The following is a 19,583-nucleotide window of genomic DNA, read 5'->3' on the forward strand; positions in this document are numbered from 1 at the left end:
AAAACGCTAAAGTGCATCTAAAAAGTATATATGTTACCCTTAAAATCAATTTAAGCACATACTACAGATTTTAAAAGATTAAAAGACTCCAACAGGATGATGGTGACCGCAGACTGACAATAACGCTAAAAATACTGATGCAGTGTATATAGATAGATAGATAGATATAAAAATATATAAAACATAGGCTTCTGTAAAATAGGTTTACCAGCTGTCATATGAATCAGTCATTAAATAATGTAAACCTGTGCCATGCAAACACTGAAATACTCCAAACACCTAAACCAAACAAAGAAGGAGTTTTGAGGAATATTCCAAAGCACAGCCTAGAAGTAAAAAGATTGTGGGGTCTACAACAGCTCCAAGTCTCTCCCAAGGCTAATCCCCCAGACTTCAATGGCACCTTCACAGCAGGAGGGTCACACTTCCATGGGCAAGTATTACTTTATATCTGCTTCTTTCAGCAGGAACTCGGTGCTACTATCACATCTCAATACACAAATCATGTGGGCTTCCAGGATATTATGAATAATTCCCAGACTCCACAAACAGACTGACCGACTTGTCTGTCCCGACACACATACACATACTGCAAGCCTGGTCTGTTTGGGGACGATGCGAGGACCAGGGTTAGAACTCGCGAGGAAGAACCTCACTAGTTTATGCTGTCGTCGGGTCATTCCGACACGCTAAGGTCAAAGTTCCCATTGGCATATGTCAAAACTATTTGCACTATGCAGCTTCTTTCTGCCCTCCAAATAGATTTAAATGGTGGGTTTGTGACACCCAAGTTTATCGATATCTCACCAATCAAACCGCAATTTCTGGAGATGCCACTGCAACGGTCATCAATAATCAGATGACGCAAATCTCTATTTGAGACCATTTGATTGTGAACGAAATTCTTGTACAAGTACCGATTCTCCTATTCCTACCAAAAGCAGAGCTTAGAGAATGCAAGCAAAGGGGAAAACAGCTATAATGGTAAATGCACGCGAGTCATTGAAATCAATTAAGCCCATAAAAGTACAACGGCAAAAAAGCACACTACAAAAGAAAGAAGTCCCATAATAGAAAAGTAAAGTTTATTGCTAAAATAAGAAATGAAAATCATAGAAAATACACAAAGAGCCAATGAACGAGTGTCATTCGATACAGAAGTAATCCTCTTTTTGCTGCTTGAGCAAATTCAGCGACATAGCAGTCCAGAGAACCCGAGGATCACTTGTAGGCCTCTTCAGTTGCCAGATTTAGCCTGTAGCCTCACGCTCATGATTTGTCCTCGGAGCAGAAAATCTACCATGACGGACTACAGGTTAAACGCCGACGGTAAGCATTTTAAGCTGAACTCACCATTAAAGGCGTTCGGAAGAGTCCAAAGAGACATTATCATGGCAAACAACCCATTTCCAGCTGCTTTTTTGTTGCATGTTTGTCTCCACAGCAGGATAGCACCTTACTTATCTTATAATTCCCTTTCTCTGGTATAAACTAGTGAAAGCTAAAAGATAATTATACAACTTTCCAACAGCTGACATTCTTCACGGTACAAAGTAATAATAATAAAAAAATAATAATAAAAAAAAGGAATTCCTACAGAATTTTGGCTTTGGCAGATGAAAAACCAAAGTTGCAACCAACACAATTAGGCCAATGTGCTGCTATTCATCTAGGTAGCCATCAACAATTAAAGCATGTGTGTATGGGGGGGTACAATTTAAATGCCACACTGCTCCCCTTTAACGCCTAACCCGATAAAAGTGAGCAGATGAAAAAGTATGAATCAGTTCTTTTATGAGAAATGTTAGAGTGTATAGTGGGTATGTCTTTTTCCTGATGTCCACAACCAAACTAATCCCATGGAAAATGGTAAGAGGACTTTACGCCAACAGCGTATTTATGTACCCGCTGTACAATCTATGGAATAGGACTGTAAATACGACTTTACAATGGTGTTATCGCCATGAACAGTACGAATGCACCCAACGGGAGTAGACTGACAGGTGGCACGGAGATGTGTTTTTCTGACCGCCACTAAATATCGCCTTTAGCTCACAACACATACAAAAAAAAAAAAAAAGCATAATTGGAAATATGGAAATACCCGCAACCACGTGTACACACCGTAACACAAATCTAAAGTACAAAGCCAAAATGATAAGACGGACATCACCATGTCCTCATCCAGCCGTCAATCATCTTCACAACCGAGGCCCATCAGCTTGTCAAGACGAGAATGGAAATGTCACATACGTGTCTAAACCGAAACAAGGTCACAAAGGTGCATTAAACCCAGGCTACACAGACACGTTATGCAAGAACAATACTTATATTATTATTAAAGGCTAGATCAATTGCGCCACAGCCCCAGAAGACAAGAAAAAAAGAACACGCGTGATGCGGTAACTTTAGTATGATTTGATGTGCTGGTCTCGATTAGCAGGGACTCCGGGAAAACATCACATACTAAGTGCCTTGGAATGGAGAATCTGAAAGACTATATGTCGGCAATACGGAGAGATTGTGTGTACCGATTTATGTAAATACACAAAAACTTTACGGGGTGTGTTACGCCGACATACACAGCGACACCTTTCACGCCATTAAAGGCCAGTTATGAGGACACCATGTACGGGCTTTAATCGATAAAATGATCTTTCCGCGCCCTATGGGTCCTGTATTCACAAAGAGGGGCCAGGTTACTAGCAGCTAACAAAGACTCAGCCGAACCTCAGGGCAGGTATCAGCAGAGAGCTCATCACGGACCCCACACATCACTATGGAAAGTTCCAAGTATTTCACCAGGCTTGAGCCCTTCACCTTAAAATCAGGTCACAGTGAAGTAAACAGCACAGGCTCGGCGATTCCCGTTGTAGTGGGAGCATGTGCCGGTGCCCGGGGTGAGGAAGCCTGCACTCCATACACACACACAGAGGGGGGACAAGTGGAAGGGTGCAAGGGCTTTGTCCAGCGCTTATTAACCCCGTCGGCGCCAGGGGCGACAAATGCCACGCGCTGTGCGGCCCGTATGGCGGTGGAAGGGTTAACCCTACCGAGTAATATAGAAGCGGCTTAGGTAGGGTTCACGCTTGGCCGTCCAGTGACATGTGCATGGGGTCCGGCCGGCGGCACATTGCCCGGCCTTGGTTGCATTGGTGCTTCACACAGAAGAGGACATTTGCCTCTATTGTCTGTATCGGTGTTAAGAGTCACCGAAAGACAGGTCATATCAGAAGCAGGCACTCACCGCGCAAGACGTGTGTGGCTGCTTCCCGGGGAGGGAGAAGCGGAGCACGGAAAACAAGAACAACAAAGTAGGGATTTTCACTCAGCCCGCCGCTGTAGCTCTCGCTCTCTCTCTCGACGGTGACGATGAGGATGACGTCTGGGGACGGCCGTGGGGAGAGGAGAGGGGCGGGACGATGAAGGGAGACAGAGTAGGCTCAATGCCGGGGGAGGGCGGGGCTACACGGTAAGGAACGAGACTATAGTCGTTTGATTGGAGAGATGATGGTGTGTGGGTGTGGCCTTTCGGGAAGCTGGCCGCCATTTTTGGTCGGGGCATCTGAGCCCACGCGGTGCTGGCGAGAGAGAAGAGAAAGAGAAATGAGTGGCTGCAGTGGCAGGCAGTGTGCCTGTGATTTCAGGAACATGGTGCAGGCAGTCATGGTGTCCCCGCCCGGGTGTAGTTATTATTAGTGCTAAACCCGCGAGTGGTGGAATTGGGGTGAATATTTGATTACTTCAAAGAAATCGCTGCGATCTAAGCAATTACCCGAGAAGAGCGGTGTTTCCCCTTTCCTTTATTGTGTCTGAAACATAAGCTGGTGCTCTAACGCGATATATCATTCAGTAACAAATGCAGACCCTTAAAACGTGCTATGGAATTAATTAAATGAAAATCTCCATTGCAAACAGCGCAAAGATTTCCCGTTTTAATGGGATGCCTCCCCCGATCTGCACACACATATACTCCAGGGACTGTGTGCCACTCAGCAGGCGCATGGCATCTCGTCACTTGAATGTGACAATGGATCATTTTACATTGTAGCTGCATCTGTGGCACGTGCGACCATTCATTTCACCTGCACGACTGATAAATATTTCCCCTTACATTCTATAATAATCCTATGGAAACAATAACCTGTCTCATTAACACGCTATACATCATGTCAGAACTTCCCAACGTTAGTCAAAGGCGATACCTTTTATTGGGTCAACGTAGGAAAAGATGTAACGTTACATTGGCTTTTGGGACCTCGGAGGTCTCTTCTTCCTTTTTCGCCTTCCTACGTGAAATCGCATGCTCGTATGCCAAGTACGAGATTAAAATTCCTGTTTAAAATGTAAGACAATTCACCTCAGGGCAACGAGCTATTATAAACGGTTAAATTATGCTCATTTATATATACTTTGTGTCAATGACACGCTCTGAAGTGTAAGTGCTTGCGCCTACTATAACTAATATGATAAGATTGCAAGCAAGGTCCTGTTTACCTTGCGTCAGCTTCTTCCCATCTGTTCACAGCCTCCAAACAAGGACACATCTATGTTTTTCCACTTTGACCGGTGGCGCAGGAGCTGCGGCAGTAAGATATCTCCGGCTATCCCCAGAGTGCTACTTAATAGTCAATCTGCCATTCCCCAAACCATACATATCATTACATTACATTTATTAATATAGCGCCAGCAGATACCATGGCGCTGTTATAAAATCATTTAAACACAATAACAAAGTGCTACAAAAGGAGAAGAGGGCCCTGCTCTTGGGAGCTTACGATCTATTTGGTGGTTGAGGGGAGGTGAAACAGTATTAGAGGACTGCCTAGACCGGGATGAGTTGGTCGAGTCATGACGATCTGTCGAGCTTGTTAGTCATACAGATGGCTGGGTTAGGAGGAAGGGTTGTACCTTGAAAAAGATTCAACAAACCATGCCAAAAACAATAACATTTTTTGGCATAAATAAATACGGGTGATGTAAGTGCACCAATGGAATGAAGTTATGGAGACCATGTTTTGCTACAACTTTCTGGACATAAAAACACAATTGGTATATCCTGTATACTTTATACAACTTTACAAAAAGTTACACAAGTCACCTTTGCATTATGCTGGCTAGCACGATTACACTGTATGGACACTTAAACCAAAATATGTCATAGACTGCCAATAAAGGTTAAAAGGTGGCTTCTTGGGGCTATTTCTCGCTTTAAATACTGTTAAAAATACACAAAAGTACAACACCGGAAGCAGAGAGCATAAAAGAATTGTCATGTGGCATACAGTATAAATATGAGCCTCAATAAATCATTTTTTTATATTGAAACAATATTTTGGTGGTAAAACCCTGTGGACTTTATTGGGATTTCTCCGGAAGTTAAATATACCAAACCTTGTTCTGGCCCAAGGCCAGAGGTACATATAGAAACTGCCATATGGCCAGGATCCCCCAAATCAACTTAACCACCTAGGAAAAATTTGGTGACAGCTATTTTCGAGGAAAAAGCACAACTATAGAATAAAATAGATTGCTTCCAGAAAGGGTACTCAAGGTCCGGTGTTTTTGCATTAAGGAACATACATTTAATTCCCTGCTCTGCTCCAATGTACACCTAAATATTAACATCTCCTTGTCTACAGCTTGCTAGTTCCAGAACATCACCTGCATAGAAGTCACTAGCTCCGTAGCATATGATTTCCGAAATTACAACTGGAATTATAATATTGTTCTTGGCAACTAGTTCAGTTAGATCAAGGCGGTAATAGCGTTATTGTGGTGCCGCTTAGTCAGTAAACCAATTAAGGGCCTAAACAGACCCCCAGTCCTGGTAAGCCCCCCTCTAACAGGAGAGTCATGGGCTGTGGTGTGATGTAACAATGCATTAACCGAGCTCTTCTTTGAGGAGAAGCTTATTGCAGCTGGCCCTTTATAATGCATACGATTCTCCTTCAAGCTCCTTTCAGACAGTCCATATGGCTCATCGCCTTACCAGCATTAAAGGCACAGTCAACCCACATTCAGAGATTTATGGCCAGCTAGGTTACAGAGTAACAAAATCTAGTTACTTAAATACAGACCCCAAAAAAAAAAAAACCCCTCTGCTTCTGGGTTGCTTTGGAGAAAATTACCAATTTTACGTCACTGAAACTCAGATTGGTGGCAGAATCAAAACATCTTATAATTAAAATTAACCGAGGAACAATAACTGTGCAGATCATAAGATCGGGAGGTTACGATGACCGCTCCCATTGTAAATGACTGTTGTATAAAGTTATAGTGTACATTTATTTATTTATTTATGTATTTACAGACATGGATCATTTTAATTTATAAACATATTACATTGTTTACTTAGTGTATTGAACTGTAAAATTTAGGATTTGGGACAGATCCACTTTTTTTTTTTACCTGGATTGAACTGCTTGATTTTGTGTAAAAAAAAAAAAAAAATAGGCATTATTTTATTTATTTCTATTATCAAGAAGTAAAGAAAGCAAAACTATCTTTTTTTTCTGGTAACAAACTAAAAATTAGATAGTTATCCTTTATTTTCTTTCTTCATTCATTAGCATTTACTTCGAGGCAGCTTTTGTTACCAGTGGGGGTTGTGCTTTTCTCCCTTGCAGCTCTTAAGACAATGCTTAGACAATGTCTTCTTGCGTGTGTCCAGTGGCAGCCTCTCGGAAAGTAATCCAAACCCTGAGGCTCTTTTTCATTGGGGAACCTTGGGAACTTGGAAATAAAAAGGAATACTATTTTGCTCAGACAGTCATGGAGCATGATCGAAGCTGTTATACGCAGTATTTCTTTCATTGGATTGCACCTTCTAAGATACCCATTCAGGCGCTGAGCAGTATAGGAACTACACTGCGCAGGAGGTAGCGTGAAAAGGACGAAATGCCATTAGAGTTGCTATGTGCTGCAAATTTCACCATGATCAATCATGATCAGTCATGGTTTGATGGAAGCTGTAGTAGCTGTGAATTCACTTCAAAGTATTTGTTTCAGTGTATGCAAATATGTGGCTGGACATGGGTGGGTAAGTATGTGGATTGAATTGAGGACAACTCGAATTTTGCCAGGGCATGTATCGTTTTTACAACTGCATATCGTGCTATCCTAAAGTATGTGGATGTATAAACTCATAGAAAACTTTGTTAAGAAGATATGTGCCTATAATGGAAGAGAGAGGGTTTTTTTAGGTGGTGGTCAGCAACCTGTGTTACATGACTTGTTCTACAATAAAGAATATGAGAGGGGTAGGTAACCTGTTTATGCAAGAAAATCCGTTTCCATTGAAAGCCTTATGGAAGTCATGACTGCTCCTAATTGGGATGGTAGTGTAGGGGTTGTGGCTGTAAGGGGGTAGAGTGGGGGATGCAAAGTCGCCTTTTCTTCACAGAACCCACACTGCAGCCTATATTATGCAAATAGTTTAAAATGAACCTTGATATACACTATATGGACAAAAGTATTGGGACACGCCTCTTAATTATTGAATTCAAGTGTTTCAATCAGACCCATTGTCACAGGTGTATAAAATCACTAGTGAGTCAGTGAACTCAAGCGTGGTACTGTGATCGGATGCCACCTTGGCAATAAGTCAGTTTGTGAAACTTCATCCCTGCTAGATATTCCAACGGTCAACTATAATTGCTATTATTGAAAAGCGTTTAGGAACAACAGCAACTCAACCATGAAGCTTTTCTATTCCAGCAGAGAATGGATGGGTTTGGTGTGGAAGAACTTGACTGACCCACACAGAGCCCTGACCTCAATCCCATCCAACACTTTTGGGCTGAACTGGAATGGAGATTGTGAGTCAGGCCTTCTCGTCCAACATCAGTGCCTGACCTCAAAAATGCTCTACTGGATGAATGGGCAACATTTTCCACAGAAATACTCCAAAATCTTATGGAGAGCCTTCCCAGAAGCATTGAAGCTGTAATAGCTGCAAAGGGAAGGGGGGACACAAACTACGTATTAATGTCTTCATATTTAGAATGTTAAAAAAAGTCCCTGTTGATGCAATGGTCAGGTGTCCCAATGCTATATATACAGTTTGTGTATGTATGTGATATATATATATATATATTCTAATGTTATATTTAGCTATAAAATACAAGCACAGAGTTGGATATATGTTGAGAAAGATCTGTGGTATGATTGTCATGCCGATGAACTCATTCTAGCATGTGAAGGTGTATTAGAGAATTAACTTGAGTTGTAACAAAATATTTGTGATGTCACCAAATGAATAGTTACACTTCAGTGAATCATATTTCCTGCTATCACCAGAGTGCACTGGTTTTGTTCTTTTCATTCTTAGAATAATTATAGTAAATAGCAGAAGCTAGACTGTACATTTGCATTTTTATTGAGAATTCTCAGTTCATTGGTTGTGTTGGTGACATATGAGTATAATTGTAAGGCAAGCCATTCAGATCATTGGTAAGCCATAAATCCACTTACTAAAAGTAAACAAGAGTGGGCCTTCACATCTGCTTCAGTTTAGATATATACCTCATGAAAAGCACATTTATTTTATAATGAAGCGCCATATATGATACATTCCATCAATGGTATAGTAAGTTTCACACAAAAAAGTATATGTATAAATGATCAAGTTCCTAAGATGAATCTTCTCAAAATTCAACAGGAACTAAACTCCCATTATCTCTAGGCTAAAAGTAAGTGTTTTTTTGCTATGTGCTATGTTACTGCCCCCTAAATTGGATTTGCTTCCACTCAGGACAGATACTTGCCAGCTGTCCTATGTTTAATTTTTTTTTTTTACAAAAACTTCTAAGTTCAAGCAGAGCACAGTGCCACTGCCTGGTTGATTCCAAAAATTGAGAATACGGACATATGCCTTGTATAAGTTATTTTAATTGAAAAGTACTTCTCTTCCATATTCTACTCCCAAAATGTACCCCTATACTATACCCTATCCTCTCCTTCCTATGGGGGTATAGCAGTGTGTAGGGGCAGATCTATCCCCAGATAGCATTTACTGATGGGGGAGGGTAAGCAGGGAACTGGTATGGTCATCGCTCCCTTGTCCATATAAAGAAGAAACTGATTCAGAGACCCAGGGAAGCAGGGTTTTCACCTGGAGACTTAGAGCCAAACCTAGAGTTTCCGGTTATGGAAGTATGACACACGGGATATAAAATAATAATTATTATGGTCTGTAGTAGACTTGGGCGCTGGCAAAATTTTCGTGTTCGTATTCAGGAAAAAAAAATCTTCATATGCTACGAATATTCATCCGTTCACGTGTTCCTTCCAGACGAAATATTCATATTTGTTCTTCGTATTTGTTTTTTCTTTGTTTTATGCCTGTTGCCATGGAAATCAATAAATGAACACGTAGAAAAAGTTGAATAGGGAATTTAAGACCAATTTTTACACACATGCCTAACATTTCCAACATGCCTACAATGGCAATGGGACAGGACGGAAAAAAAACAGGACAGGAGACTGTTGGCAGGTATGTGGATGGAAGAAAGTGGGCCAAAAACTCAAAATAAGCTTAGACTTAGAGTTATAGGGTTAATATCTAATTTTAAATGTAATAGGTTATTAAATGAATGATGTCACAAGAGTAAGCTGATTGGGCAAACCAAGATCAGCTCACTCAATCAATGTCCCTCCTCCTCTTTCAAGAAATGGCGGACATGATGCGAAGACAAACACGAAGAAATGAAGATTTGTTTATTCATTATCCGTTTGAACAATGAAACCGCAACATTCGCGTTTGTTTTCATGCTCTCCCGAATATGAATGCACGGGTGTAGTCTGTAGTACTCACTGAAACATTCATAACACGTATAACTAGGTTTCTATGCTTCTAGGAAATTAACAGGGATGAATAATCATGCTAACCCTGTGCTCAGGATGCTACAGAGCACAGAAAGCCGTTTTATTTGAATCTGAACATTACTGACCTGTGCTGACCTAGGTCTGGCCAAGCACAGTATCCCTGTCCTTTTTCCATCACCCTCGTTCTTCATTTCTCACACACTCACCACCTCTCTCACTTCTCTGTCTGTCACCTCTCTCAATTACCTTCATTCTCTCCTGGCTAGGATCCTCTTCATACTTTCTTTCATTTCTTTCTTAGCGAGCATTGTTCAGCTGTACATCCCCCACACTATTCATTCTATCATCCCCATAGCGAGCTTCTCTTATATGTAACTTGTGGTCTAGTGGCAGAGCCGTGAAGTCTACAGAGGAAACAGTCTTGGAGATCTGTGTCAACCGAGAGACAGCTCTGCTCTCCCTTTTTGATCCAGTAGCTCTCTGATTATGTTGAAGTCTAGTTAGACCAAATCACATCTCTGGCTATGCCCTTGCATCTCCTAACCCCAGTTGCAATGATCGCAGATTTAACTAATAAAACACGGAGCTACTGTTAAAAATGGTATACACATCTACAAGACCCCTTTTAATGAAATAATATATTCTAATACTACCTTGGATAAGTTAGGTACTTTTTCATCTAAAATGGTAACTCCCTTAAAGAGATTAACAAAGTACAAAAGGGGAAATTTGGAGAAATGTCGAACAAGAGGTCATAATCTAAAAACTAGAAGTCAGAGATTTAGTGGTGTAAAGTAAGGAAGTTTCATTTTACAGAGAGGGTGGTAGATATATGGAACAGTCTCCCAGCAGAAGTGGTAGGCGCTAATACGGTGAGGCCACTTAAACATGCATAGGGTAGCCATAACGCTTGTTCTTGTATCTAGCATGCAATAATATCTAATACGCATGCTTAATTTTAAAGAACATTTTAAGCAGCTGCCATGTTCCTTTATTTGTGATATGCATCCAGGCTCTAAATGCATCTTTTTTAAATTTTAATATTCTACGTGGGACACTGGGAGTCATTTTCTTGTTTTCAAAGAAAACATGACCTGTTGCCAAGTCCCAAGTTGACTTATTTAATCTCAAAGTGTGAGATGCAGGGTGTGATGGTATCCTGTGTCACCAGCTGTCCGCTACCTGGCAGTCACGTGGTGTCTCTGGTGACCACATTTCATTTCTTAAATGTGTGGACAGTGGGAGCGTGGCTTAAACGGGGGCTTTATTGGAAGGGGCATTTCAGTCTAGTGTGAAAGTGCACTTGCAATATATAAAGTTAATTCTTCAAGTAATAGTAAATTCTTCAAGTTTCAGGGGAAAGAGTTAATTATTTTCTTTAGAAGGTAGGTCCTAACTAGTATCAGGAACTAATTGGTTAATAGTCTATGCATGTTCCGGACTGACATAAGTGCGCCCCACAGATGGACAGGCTTGGCTACACCTTACATGTTTATGCTCGCGTAGCATGTGGTCGGGCATATCCAGCCGAGACTGCACACTGTTGCACCCAATCTGCTGCTGGAGTGGGGCAATGTTGGCCAGCAGCCCACCGGACATATGCCCAATGTTCCAGATGGCCAGTTCGGGCCTGGTCCTATGCTATTTTATTTCCTAGATGATATCTATGCCTACAAGTAAGAAGTATAGTAATTATTGCATAATTTTGTAAGCTATGGTTTTATAGTAAAGACGTTACTATTTGAATCTATTGGAGTCTTTGGTGATCTTCTTGTTCTTGTTGAACGTAGAATTCTCAATCATCTTAGAAAAAGTTGCATATTGATTTTGTATCTTACGAAATGATTAAATGTCACATCGGCTCTTAATTTCATGATTCTCGCTCAGCTCTTTTTTTTTTTTCTTCAGATGACAACTAGCAGTCCCTAGAATGAAGCAATTCTTACTAGATACTAGAGCGCAGAAACGGATTTCATGTGGAGAGGAACAGCATCCGGTATTTAATTCCCCGCGGAGAAAGTGAGTGCTATAATCAATTTTAGGCTTGTGCAAGACAGCAAGCGTACAGTAATATGTTCCATGATGGAGTAAAGCAGAATGAAACAAACCTTCCATGCAAGAGCCTGCACAAAATTCATTGTCTTCTGGAGTTACCACTAAAGCTATACCATAATCTTTTAAGAGCTAAAACTCTACTATTCATTCATGTACCTGTTTCAGGAGAGCAGTGTCCAAAACAATCTGTTATGTATATGCACCATATACATCAATATACATAAACATACCCATGTGACACAGCTGGTGCACTGACCTGAGTCCTTGTTTGCTTAATGGGTAGCACATGACCGATCAGGCTTTTACTGGCATATACTTTCGTCAGTGCTCTCCATGTATAACACAACTGCTCACTCCTTCTGTTACACTTGTTGACAAACAAAAAATGCATATTAAAGTACTTTGATAGTTATTAATGACTTAACTTTAAGTTACATAGTTACATTGCACTGAGTGCCCCCAGAGGTTAAGGGGTCCTAGGCACATGCCTAGTATGTCTAATGAATAATGTGGCAGTGTTGGCTAGAAAGGGCATGCAAGGAAATATAATGGCCAATGCAACGATTTATGTGAATGTCCTAGGAATAATTCGGGAATCTCAACACTTTTCTGTATTTTCTTATATGTGACAGATCTAGAGATGTATACAGTTTAAAGCATAAATTGATAGCATTCAGGAAGTGCATTCACAGTGTCTGTTCTCAAATCATAGTTTGGCACCTGAGAGTTTGATAACATAATAAGATAACAGTGAAGAACTTGTTTTAGTGGCTTAGCTTTTCAAATATACCATAAACTAATCAAGAATGTGTGTACATGATGAAAAATAGGTGCTTAAGAAACAGTTATATATATATATACATAGCTATATATATATATATATATATATATATATATATATATATATATATATATATATACAATATATAATGTGTATAACCTACTAAACAAAGAAAGTTTCAATCCACTTGAATACCATCAGTGACCACTAGGTGGCACTAGATGATCAAGCGAAAGCAAACGTTTGTAGTGTAGGGAACGCTTATCCCCTTCTTTACAGTGAGGGTGTTTTATGCCTAAAAACCTGACTTTTTAATTTTTCATGCACCTACACAAATTAGATATTGTTTATTCAAGGACTGATAGAGCTTTCTTTTGATACCGTTATGATGTATCGTCCCTAACTGAGCATTAATAATACATTAATAATGAAAAAAATAAACTGATATTTTACTAGGAAAATGGTCTCCAAACCAGTTCAGTTGACCAAAATATATTAATGTATGTGTCTTGAGTTAAGGGACACAAAATGGAGCATCCATATTCCCTAAAATTTTCACATTTTATTTTGTGACATATGTCAAAATACCCTCACTAAAGTATATAGTCTTGTAGAGAAGACAGCCAAGAGTATTTTTAAAAATCTACAGTGTGGAGTTCACAACACAACTGCCCTCAGAATAAGGTAGGCACGCAGAAAATGGTTAGATGATAATACACTATACAAATACAGTTTAGATAAAAAAAGGTACATTTTCACAGGTATGCCAGCCTTTTGCTTTTCTCATGCATCTGCTTTTGTGGGCCACAACTTATCAGCTTCTTTGAAGGTGATTGGTGTTGAAATCCACAAGAGCAGGTGCAGCTGCACAAAAAAGCAAAAGACTGACATTGGCCCATTTCTAAGGAAAAAAATTGTGGGTGTAGGGCGTACATTTTATTATTTATTTATCATAATGTAGGTGACTTAGAACAGGTTCCACAATCACATTATAGGAGAAACACCTATGCACACATGTTAATGGGAAGGCTGACTGACATCTTTTTGTGATGATCGGTGAGGTGTGTTAAGTTTTAATTAGCATGGGTAATCCAGGGAGAGAATGCTCTCATAACCTACCACTCTTTGTAACTGCAGGGAGCAGAAGAAGAGACATATGTCAGCGTAGAGCTCCCCGATCTACACTGGGCCACCAAGGCATTACTCTACATAGCCCTCGACCCCAGTACTGCAATGTAAATAAGAGGGGTGGTGAGCAGTGATGGAATTTCATGCAAAGTTGTCCCATGCATTCCAAATGTCCCTTAGGGTCTGGAAAACCTTTTAGAATAAAACAAAAATAAAATGCTTTTTTGGGCGGGTTATAGAAATAGGCGAAGTCTCCAAATTCATGTAAATAGATTCGTTTTCTCACTGAGTCATCCATGACATGATTCACTTGCACCAACTTATTTCAGAGTCACAGAGGGCTTTCCCAGCACTAATTTTGTGCAGATGCTGTAAAAACAGTCAGGGTAGAGATACTAAGTGCAGCAACAGGTAGGTGGCCTTAGTCATCCCGCAGACTAGGTATCTTACCACTTGATGATGTTCCCATTATGACATGTTCTGGTGATGCATACCAATTAAGGATAAACTAATAACTTATTTCATGGAATGTTTTATTACCATAAAAATAGGTTACACAGGTGCTTTAGGATGGAAGAACGTACTTGAGAAAGGTGCATGATGATACATCACTATACTATGAACATATAATGCTAGTAAGTTAGAGATGAGCTCAGTAAGTAGTTTTGTTTAGGGCCCAAAAATCTGTCCATGCCATTGCCTATAGCTTATGATCTTTTCACAAGTGTGTTTGTTTGAAATGCTTTTGTAATTGTGATGCCACATTCTAAACCCCCCTCCACACCAAAAAAGTAAAATAAAAGTAGAAGTATACATTTCTCTGCATACATTTTTTTAAAATTAAAAATGGACTGATGTGCTTCTATGGATAGCCAAAAATAATGATGACGAGGGTCATATCTAGGAACAGCTTAACATGTCCTGAAAAAAGCATAGGTTTCCCTATGCAAGCTGTCGCCGAAATCTCACTATGGCACAATGAAAAAATGTGTCTGACATTCAAAGGGTTAATATTTTACACTAGCAAGTTGTATTTTATACACAATGTGTTCATTTTGATTGGCCTTTTCACAGTAAGCGTATTTCTTTATTTAAGTTGTGGGTGTAGAATACCAGCTGAGGTGGTTGATGGCACTTTTTTCTAACTTTTCACATATGTAATGTATGTCATCGTCTGTTTCTATGCAGTCTCCAGCTGCATAAACGCAGTCTAAATAAAATCTAACTTTTTTTCCTCCCTCTTACTATTATGACAGTTAAAAAATATAATGTTTACCCGCTATCACTACAAGAGCTTACTATGGGACCAAAAAATGGTTGTTCTCCAGCACTATTCAAATCCTAATGAAGATCTCTGCGTCTCGTTTCTGACACCTATTATTTCACTTATTTATGAGTTGCATTATTCTCTTATTTTTGCCAGTTAGACCACAAATCTGAGCTTTTACAACTTTGTTAAATGTGCCAATTATGTAAAAGTTGTGTATTGTGGCTAAATTGCTTTGATTTGTTCATAAAACACTCATAAAACAAAAGATTGTGTTCAAATAGACGAACAATGCACATTACATAATTATTGGTGAGTGCGCATAGTTGGAATTTTCTCATCAAAAAAATGTTAGAGAAAAACAGCAAAACACTTGGTTAAACATAGCAAGGGCAAACTATATGTGCAGATCTATAGAATGTATAGCCTGTTACAGCAAGCCATGTTTGAAAGAAGGCCATGGAATTTCAAGTGCTACATGTAATTGAAGATGTGTCGACAAAATCTACACTTCAGAGATAGGAAGACTGACAGCCAACAGCTTCTCCTATTTATCAGAGCATGGTACATTCCTTCTAAAGGGTGTATGCAGGTGAGAAACATCCACCATATACTATGTGGGGATAATATCCAAAGAAAAATCTATTATAAAGGTACATTTACTTATAGATTGCCTGCTATTACAACAGTGGGACAGTGAAGACTCACAATATTAACAAAATATACAAAATTGACAATAACATTTACACTCATTGAGAACTACTGGTACAGAAGGAGAAGATGGTCCTGCTCTAGTGAGCTTACATTCTGTTAGGTGGTTGAGATGGCAATGAGAAGGTAATGGACTGCTTGGGTATAGATGATTGGATTGTAGCAAGGATGAAGCGAAAGAGAAAAACTAAGGGTTAAAGCGTGAAATGAAGGGGTTCAGGACACGATCACACTTGCGATAACAATAGAGGATGGTGTGTTCCGAGTATGCAGTAGTGTATCTGTGACTCACAGCCCTTGTTTCCCTGAACTTGCGTGAGACTGGAATGTTTAGTGAGATGCACATAAAATAACCTATAATTCACCAGCTGCCGGATAATCCTATATCTGCATTTCAGTGTAATATTATTTCACAGCAGTGAAAAGGGTATGTATAGGGAAAGTTGTTATTTTATTCCCTTTCATACCAAAGCTGTGAGATGAGAATGACTAAAGAATGACACAGAAGTAATAAAATGACCCACTAACCACAGAAAAAAGTTTGAGTAGGAGGCTTATCAGTGTTTGGCACGTCACTACCAAAAGTATTTGGAGACCTGACCATAACACGTTTGTGAGCTTGTTGGACATCTCATTCCAAAACCATGGGTATTAATATGGAGTTAGTCCCCATTGTTGCAGCTATAATAGCCTCCACTCTTCTGGGAAGGCTTTCCACAAGATGTTGTGTCTGTGGGAATCTGTGCTCAATCGGCCAAAAGAGCATTTGTGAGGTCAGTCTCTGATGTTGGATGAGAAGGCCTGGCTCTGTGAGGGCCACTCGAGCTTCTCCACACCAAACTTTTCAAACCATGTGTTTATGGACTATGGCACAATCATGCTGAAATAGAAAAGGTCCTCCCCCAAACTGGTGCCACAACATTGGAAGCATACAATTGTTTTTGTATTCTGCAGCATTAACATGGCTCACTGGCACTAAGGGGGTCTAGAGCCCAAACAGCCCCAGACCATTATCTCCACCTCCACCAAACTCTACAATAGGCAGCATTCTCCTGGCATCCAACAAACCCAGATTCGTCGGTAAGACTACTAGAAGAAGTGTGATTTATCGCTCCAGAGAGCACGTTTCAACTGCTCCAGAGTCCAGTGGCAGTGTGCTTTATAACACTCCAGCATAGTGATCCTTGGCATGTGTGTAGTTTAAAACTCTGTAGTGAGTGATGCTACAGAGGACAGACACGCTCGGCAGCCTTGCTTTGTACGTGTATGTGGACTACGGCATCATGGCTGAATTGTTGTTACTCAAAGATGCTTCCACTTCACAATAATAGTACTACAGTGGACCATGGCAGATCTAACAAACTGACTAGGCAAAGCTAGGATCGTATGACAGTGCCACATTTAAAGTCACAGAGGTTTTCAGTATGACTCATTCTACTGCCAATGTTTGTCTATGAAGATGGCTGCCTATGCACTTTATTTTATACACCTATTGGAATGGGTGTGGCTGAAACACCTAAACTTAATAATTAGGTGGGATGTCCACATACTTTTGTTAAAATAGTGCACTTTAGGGTAGAGGGTAAATCTGAGGATCTCTGGTCCTCTTATGGGGATCTATAGTATGGCCACTTTATGTGAAAACCTTGGTATATGGTGATGGATAAAAGCCAGCTAACCCATTGCTCCATCCTTACTCTGAATGTGAAATATGTATTTGTCACATGAAACAAGCACACTTAAGATATTTTTGAATCTAAAATGCAATTCTAAGGGTTCTTTGAGCTTTGCTAATGTCTGAGCTCCCGAGAAGTTAAAGATCCAATGGTGGCCCCTATTGCCTTTAATCTCTCAGGTCAGTGGGTAATCCCAGGCAGTTGATTCGCCCCAGTTTTGTTTTTGCCATGAGTACCGCATGCTCCAGCAAAAGTATCTTAAAATAAAAAGCATTGCGTGTAATGTATGTAACGACTTTGTATGTATAATCTTACTGTTAGCATAATACATTTTCCTCAGCAGTCAGACATCTCCCACACTACTTCCTTTTCAAATAAAATATAAAACATTAAGCTATGAGGGAGTCTAAAATAGCATTTCAGCGGTAATAATGTCTACATTCCCCCAGAGTCACTGGAATGCACGTCTGCTACTCATTTAGATACAGCACAAACAAATATAAAAATATCTTCTAAAATTTTCCTTCACTTCTCATGACAGAATACTTAAAGAATGACTTCTGATGTAGAACAGATCTCTGCAAATATCGATGTCTACAGGATAACCATAGCTTTGATAAGCGCCATCTTCATTTGCCTTTATTCGAACACAACAGCTCATGCATAGAAGTAGAAGTCCTAAAAAAATAATAAACAAAAAAAATATTGCAGTAATGTTATAAGGGACGTGTGTCTCACTTGTATTCCTATCCATAATTTTGTGATGGACCACCCTAAGCACCTGCTCAATTGCTTGGCCCTCTTTCATTTCACGTGGTGGTGCACAATTAAGTATTGCAGTCTGTGTACTGATGGCAGTACTGCCAAGAAGTCTACCACAACACCACCATGCTGTCTGAATTCAATATGTTCTTAATACTCTTTAAAAAAAATTAAAAGAAAGGGAAAATGTAGCTGCCTCCCACGTTTTAAGATCTATGGCTAAATGTCATGCCCAAGACTCATTAGACTGGTATATTTTTTTCTAGAAACCAAGGCAACAGGAATTTTTTTAGAAATTAAATTACATGTGAATCATTTTCTGTTTAGAAAGTTATAAATAACTCTAACTAACAGCCTGTTTGTGTTTTTAGTACAGCAAGTCTTTGCCTGCAATAGACTGCAAGGCAAATAACGTGGAGGGGCTTCTCTTGAACTTAAAATTCCAGTCTCTTGCATGACAAGCGAGCTTGGTTCATGTCTGGAACACCTGATTTTCACCATGCGCCCCTCCACTTGTATCCCTGTTAATTCATTCAGTGGTAACTCTTACCAGAATAACACAAGGAAACTCTCCATTAACCCTCGGTGTGCCCACCACATATGAGACAGAAAACAAACATGGGCTGAAGTCTCAACCATGTTGTGTATGTAGTAAGCACTTTCAGATCAGACATATCTGTAGGAATCCAAACACTAATTAAATATTTTCTGTGTGTATTAAGGCCAGGGTAGGGACATGCAAAGCCAAGTGCCTCAGGATAGGGACCTGTAAAGCCAATTTACACACAGAGTAACACACACTTACCTGAAAACACGCTCACTCACTGCAACACACAGACACACACTCGCCCTCACACACTCTCACTCTAACACACAACCATACAATCCTGGGACAGCCTGTCCCTGAGTGAGGCTGTTCAATGTTTATTCACCCAATTGGTAGCATTTTGCTTATTCCCTGTTAGCCTTGGGTCTGCTGGTGAAAGTCCAGCAATGGAGGGGAGAATGCTGATCAGGTTAGTGAAAGATTGGCAGCTTCCCTGTATAAAAAAAAAATCTCAAATGCCTGCTTTTGTAAGGGCTTGGTGTATAGCTGGAGCACCCCAGTAAAAAACAAAAAAAAAACCAAAAGGGATTATGGAATAAACACACTACGTACATTACATTTTATAGTGTAATTAAAAGGGTTCTTGAGCTCTTGTAGACTACTTTTACCATGACACTTATCCAAAAGAGTGTCATTAGTGCTGTAACCCAGAAGCACAAGAGATGGAAATTGAAGTAATCTATAAAAGGAAGTATATATTAGATACATGTTTTAGAGGCATCAGGGTTTTCCTGAAAAATATTGACTTTTATTTGGTTAGGCAAATAC

The sequence above is a fragment of the Sceloporus occidentalis genome, unplaced genomic scaffold, assembly GCF_023333645.1.
Source record: "Sceloporus occidentalis isolate IW3139 unplaced genomic scaffold, rSceOcc1.0.p SCAF_28, whole genome shotgun sequence".
NCBI classification, from domain to species: Eukaryota; Metazoa; Chordata; class Lepidosauria; order Squamata; family Phrynosomatidae; genus Sceloporus; species Sceloporus occidentalis.